Source organism: Babylonia areolata, chromosome 20, assembly GCF_041734735.1.
Source record: "Babylonia areolata isolate BAREFJ2019XMU chromosome 20, ASM4173473v1, whole genome shotgun sequence".
In the NCBI taxonomy this organism is placed as follows: domain Eukaryota; kingdom Metazoa; phylum Mollusca; class Gastropoda; order Neogastropoda; family Buccinidae; genus Babylonia; species Babylonia areolata.
Genome location: NC_134895.1, coordinates 27,810,016 through 27,816,424, shown reverse-complemented (window position 1 = coordinate 27,816,424; position 6,409 = coordinate 27,810,016). Strand labels below are relative to the sequence as shown.

The window sequence follows — 6,409 nt, the reverse complement described above, 5'->3', positions numbered from 1 at the left end:
GACAGTATTATCTTCAGGTACAGAGGACTGCCGCCAGTCCTGTGCACATACCTTCTGTAGTGTTGGGTAAGAGATCATTGCCCTTGTATAACTCTGACGTGTGAAGAAAAGAAGGCACTCCCACGCACAGACACTTTACACATAGGCAAATCTTTAGACATACGTTTTGCTAACTCGTTTGTGTTGCTTCCGTGGATTCAGTGATTTAACATCGTGTTCGGAACGAAGGGGTGAGTGGAAATAAAACCACTTTTCACCGGCACCAGATCAGTCGAGTTATATTTTGTTCTCTGTATAAAATAATTACAAGTTTCCCTTGTCCAGCATTAGCCTTTCGTCATTTCGACACAACAGAACAGTGCAGCAACATCTCATTTATGGTGCGCACTCTCGAAGAGAAGTTTACTTTTGGGTTTTTAGTGGGGCAGTCGCATTCTTTATAGAGAGTAAACTGTATTTCGATTGTTAAAGATAAGACTATGTCCAACAATGCGGATATTGTAAAATGTTATAGACTGGCAAATACATGCGTTTCGTTCCAAGTAAGGAAAGAAAGAATGTAAGTAAGATAGATAGATAGATTGATAAATAGAATCGAATTCAGTTTCAGTTTCTCAGGGAGGCGTGACTGCGTTCGGACAAATCCATATACGCTACACCACATCTCCTAGGCAGATGCCTGACAGCAACAAAATCCAACGCGTTTCTCAAGCTTTGAGTGCATGCATGTATATATTTGTGAACCAATCAGAGTGAATTTCTTCCACAAAATTTTGCCAGAGGACACCACTCATGTTTGACATGGCTTCTTGTTCAGTGCGCTAAGTGCGTCTTGCACACGGGGCCTCTTGATTTTCCTATCAAACTTGGGAGAAAAGGCAAGAGCGGGATTCGAACCAACACCTTCACGAACACTATTGGTAGATAAGCGTCTTAACCATTCTGCCACCTTCCTTCTTAATAAATAGATAGATAAGACAGATAGATAGATCAACAGACAAATACAGAGATACACACACACTGAACGGAAATAGAAAGACAGTTTAATAGTTGATTTTGATTATGTTCACGAGCGAGAGATCACTGAACACTAGAGAGAGAGAGAGAGAGAGAGAGAGAGAATAATTCAGACTTAGACAGAGGGAGAGAGAATAATTCAGACTTATCCTTATCCAGTTTGAGCTATCAAAAATCAAAGCTAAAATGGAGTTTTGCCAGATGTTTTACACTATAATTTCTCCAGAATACTGATTTTGTGCGAGTTGCAGTTGTTGCAAGTTTAGAAGCCCCTGAGGGACGTGGCGATGGGCACATGATGCGTTAGTTCTTGCTCTGATACATGTGTATTCAGTTGATGGCCACAAACCAGGTGAAATTCACGCCAGATATAACACAGGGATGGCCAGGATAGTGTGCTGACTTTACTGCTGTTACGTACAACAACATTAACAACACCAACAACAATAATGATATAATGATAATGATTTATATAGTGCCTTTTCAAGTAAACACCCAAACACCCAATAACACCCAAATAATACTTTACGCACATACAAACACAGCGATATCACACATAAACTGCGTCAATTCAGTTTAACGTAGGCAAACATAAATAGTATAGATTTTAAAATGTGAGTGTAGAAAATCTAAAAGTATATAGTGAATATTTTCGCGCAGAATATCTGTAGTGTACACACACACACACACACACACACATACATATATATATATATATATATAATGCGCGCGCGTGTGTGTGTGTGTGAGTGTGCGTGTGTGTGTGTGTGCGCGCGCTCGCGCTTTTCTGCTTTGGTTTATTTAAATTATTTGTCTATTTGGTTTCTTTCTTTCATTTCATTAATGTTTCTATTTTTCTGAAGCATTTTGTTTTTCATGAACACCTTTTTCCCTCACCACATAGAACACCCTTCTGTGGATACTAACAAAACCCTGTCTCGCGTGCACCTCGGTGATCAGCTGCATTGCACGAGACATAAATTCAGATCCCCCAAACCACAAAACAGGCGTGGCAAAAGTGGTGGGCTTGCTTAGGTAGCAGAATGACAAAAGCAGAGCGGCTGTCAAAGAAATTCTTTAGAATCAACAGTTGGAATTGCTCCAGCGCGAGAATGAGAATCTCAACAATTGAGAAATTGGCATATGATTTTGACAGTTTATGTCTCCAAGAGACCAGGACAAGTGCAGACAGACCAATACATTTTGAGAATTTCACAGCCTTTCAAAGGAATGAAGGAAGAGGAGTAGCAATCATACTGAACAAAAACCTTTCCACCATAAATCTGGAGAAATGATGTAGCAACTCATGTGAACTAGTGGGTGTGCGTCTTGAAAAACCTGACGGAATTCACAAAAGCATCGTGCTCATCAATGCCTATGTTCACCCAGGAACCTGCACAACAAAAGAGGACTGGGCCTTTTTAGAGGAAATAGAGAACGAATTTGGAGACTCAGTCATTATCTGTGGAGACCTTAATGCAAGATCGAAGTTACTGGACCAGCAGAACACCAACCCACAAGGACTCGCACTTGTAGGAATGATAGGGGAAATTCTTCTTAGCCCATTAACAACCACATCCCCAACTCACCTTGGAACAAGACAAGGGGACAGTGACGTCGCTCTAACATCTCCAAAATTCAGAGCAGGAATGAATGCAGAGACGCTTCCACGCCAAGGCAGTGACCACCTCCCGGTAGTTTTCAGTCTACAGAAACTATCAGATAAACCCTGTATGAAACCGCGTGATCCATTTCAGTATGAAACCAAAGAGACAACCATCATCGAAAAATTAAGACGCAGAAGAAACGGCACCGAACCGGATGCAAACTATTCAGCCCCCATGGTGGAATACCAACACAGAGAGAGCCTGGATAGAAAAAACATGAGGCTGTCAAACTTTGGCAAAAAGAAAGAACACAACCTTCTCCGGACACAGATACTGAAACAGAAATGAAAGAAAAAACTAAACAGTTTGAAGTCATTACTCAAGAGGCCAAAAATGACAAATGGAAACAGTTTTGCGAGGCACTCAGTTATGACACAACATTGACAGAGTTATGGCAATTTCATCGTCGCATGGACGGAAAACGTGCACAACAACAACCCCAGACATGTTAGATACTGACGGAACCAATCTTTAGAAAAACGAAGAAAAAGGATCCGCCCTGCTCAAACGTTTCATACAACAGAGCGATCAAAGAAACTTAGATGAAAAAAAGAAATATGTTGAGGAGTTAAACCAAACCCTTATGCAGACTGCACCCAATGATGACTTGACAATAGATGATCTAAACGAAGCAATAGCTAAATGCAAGAAAGAATCGGCTCCTGGCCCAGACAAAGTTCGCTACTCGGACATCAAGGAGCTATCGGAAGAAGATAGAAGCAAACTTTTAAATCTGTATCAGTTTCCACAATGGACATGTACCGGAGGACTGACACACAGCTTCTTAAAACCTATATCAATACCAGGAAAGGACCATCGTCAGGTAAGCAGCTACCGAAACCTAACTGTGCAAAACATTGCTGGAAAGCTCATGGAACGCATGATAGCCAGGAAACTTGCGAGGGATCTTGAACACAGGCACATTCTCCCTTCAAATCAAGGTGGTTACAGAACAGGTAAGTCCACATGGGAAAATGCAGCTGCTTTTGCATATGAGGTATACGAAGGATTTCAAAGAAAAGAAGAAACACTAGTAGTAGCAATCGACCTCGAAGATGCCTACAATAAAGAACAGTTTGCGCACCTCGTGGAGCTGCTACTAAGGAAAGGAGTAAGTCTGGCACTGACAAGATGGATAGCAGCAGCGCTTCAGGAAAGTACCGTCGTCCTACGCCTCGGAGATTGGATGTCTGCACCTTCTAAACTATCCATGGGACTGCCACAAGGGTCTCCGCTCTTTCAAGGCCTGACTAAGCGCGTTGGGTTACGCTGCTGGTCAGGCATCTGCTTGGCAGATGTGGTGTAGCGTATATGGATTTGTCCGAACGCAGTGACGCCTCCTTGAGCTACTGAAACTGAAACTGAATCTCCGCTCTCTCCTGTCCTCTACAACGTCTACACGAAGGGCCTTGCAGACTTAAACAACAATGGAATAGCTCGGGTGCTTACTCTTGTGAATGATGGCCTGGTCTTCAAAACTTCGAAAGATGCTCAGGAAAGAACTAAAGCCGTCCAGAAACATCTAAACAATATCGCTCAATGGTGCAAAGACACAGGATCTTTCATCAATCCAGCGAAAGCCCAAACGTTGCTGTGCACCCTCAACAACACAACCGCGAACAAATCACCACCACCTGTGTCATTCGGCGGGATTCAGATCGAGAAAACCGAATGCCTACGCTACCTAGGAATACAGTTCGACAGGATGCTGGCCTTCAGAAAACACACGGAAAATACTGTTTTCAAATGCAAAAAGGGTCTTTCAGTCTTAAAAGCAATGGCAACCAAAGGTATTGAACAACGCCACCTCTTCCTGCTATACCAATCACTCGTCCTCAGTGTGATCGACTACGGACTTGGGCTAACAACACCGTCTCAAAGCAACCTCCTAAAATTAGAAAGAGTTCAAATTGAAGCTATGTGGCTGATCCTTGAAACAACAAAAGACACGCCAACGGAAACCATGCGATACCTGCTTGACCTTCCTTCAGTGCAGGCCAGAAACAAGTTAGAACAGGTTAAGACCTACTTCAGAACATTAGAAAACCCTCAAAACCCACTGCATGACGCAGTCAAAGAACCAAAAGGCAGCCGTCTAGGACGAGGAAGATCATGGATGGGGCAAGCAGAAGACACAATCCAGCTAGTATGCCGACTAAAAAACCTGAAAGAAACAAAAGAATGGGAGAAAAACCCCGAAAACCTCAACCATATATTCAACACAGCTATTTCACCCACCCTAGGAAGACATTGTTGGGAATGGCCAAAGGGCAAAACTGATGCGGAAGTGAAGCTACTCATAGAAGAAAACAGTAAAGAAGAGGACATCATCATATACACAGATGGCTCAGACACCAAAGACCAGTCCGGTTGAGGATTCACTGTGAAACAAAATGGAAAAACAATTAGGGAAGAGAATGCTGCCTACAAAGTCACGACCTCCAGCCTAACGATGAAAGTTGAAGCTGTGACACATGCCCTGCAGTGGCTATCGTCTATCCATATGCCCGGAAACCAACATGCCATGATTCTAACCGACTCAGTGAACCTCATACAGAAAATTGAAAATGGAATGGGAAGCCCAGAGTGGCATAAGGCAATGCGCAACTTTCAGATTAAAAAACTTACATGGTCATACTAGTAGCCCGGGACATGCAGGTGTTAGGGAAATGAGCGAGCTGACAGACTTGCTGGTAACGCAACAACATCGAGCGGCCTACATCTAGGAAAACTGGAAATCAGAAAAGTCTATGATTATCAAAAAGAACAGGCACAAGGCCATCACACCATCGATCGCCTCAAAGAAATACAGGCAGAGAGTCTAGCATGAAAGGTAGAGCACGATGCTTTGCAAATTAAACAAAAATCGCCATCATTTCGCAAATTTCTTCAAAACGAAACAGTCTCTGTGGGCTTTTCCAAGTACAATAGACTGTGCAACACACTAGACGCCACGTTCTTGGCATCAGAGATCTTTTCCCACCCCTCTTGCGACCAATCAGTGGCAGTCTCTGTGCGTGTGTGTTTGTGTGTGTGAATAGAATAGAATAGATTTTATTGTCATGAAACCGTAAGGTTTATAAGACACAAGTGCAATGGTAAATGAATGAACGAATGAAAAACACACAATTAATCAATCAGTTAATGCAGTAAATTGCAGCAGCATTCATAAACAAATTTTCCCAATCTTCTTTGTATATATTCATCATCTGTTAGCATCACCTGACTGGGAATATGTCCTGTGTTATTCGAATTTTGAATATCCTTTAAAAATTGTTGCCTTAAGGTTTTATATTTAATACAATGATCAAGAAAATGGATTTCGTCTTCCAGGATGTTACACTTGTTGCACAATCTGTCTTCTTGTGGAATATTTAAATATCTACCTTTCTCAATCTTTAGGTCATGCACGCTTATTCTGAGTTTCGTTAAAGCTTGTCTGTGTTTTGTATCTGATATATTTAAAAGATAGGTTTCAGTTTTGTACTCTGCTACAATCGTATTGTAAAATTTTAGCTTTTATCTTTCCAGTATTTGATATATTCATTTTCTAATTTTTTATACACGACGTATTTCAGTCTATGTACGCTGAATGTGAATTGATTTTTCCAAATGTGATCAAGGCCTATAATTTCGAGTATCTTTTTAACAAAAATCAACCATGGGGAAGTTGTATTTTCTTGTTGGTGTGTGTGTGTGTGTGTGTGCGAGGGTGTAAGTGTACA

At 41.7% G+C, this 6,409-nt stretch overlaps 1 protein-coding gene across 2 annotated transcripts in view; it reads right to left on the bottom strand.

Moving 5' to 3' along the window:
• The window catches only part of LOC143295366 (uncharacterized), a 378,847-nt gene that overhangs the window by 104,835 nt on the left and 267,603 nt on the right, over positions 1 to 6,409 (bottom strand). The gene's annotated exons all lie outside the window — the stretch shown is intronic.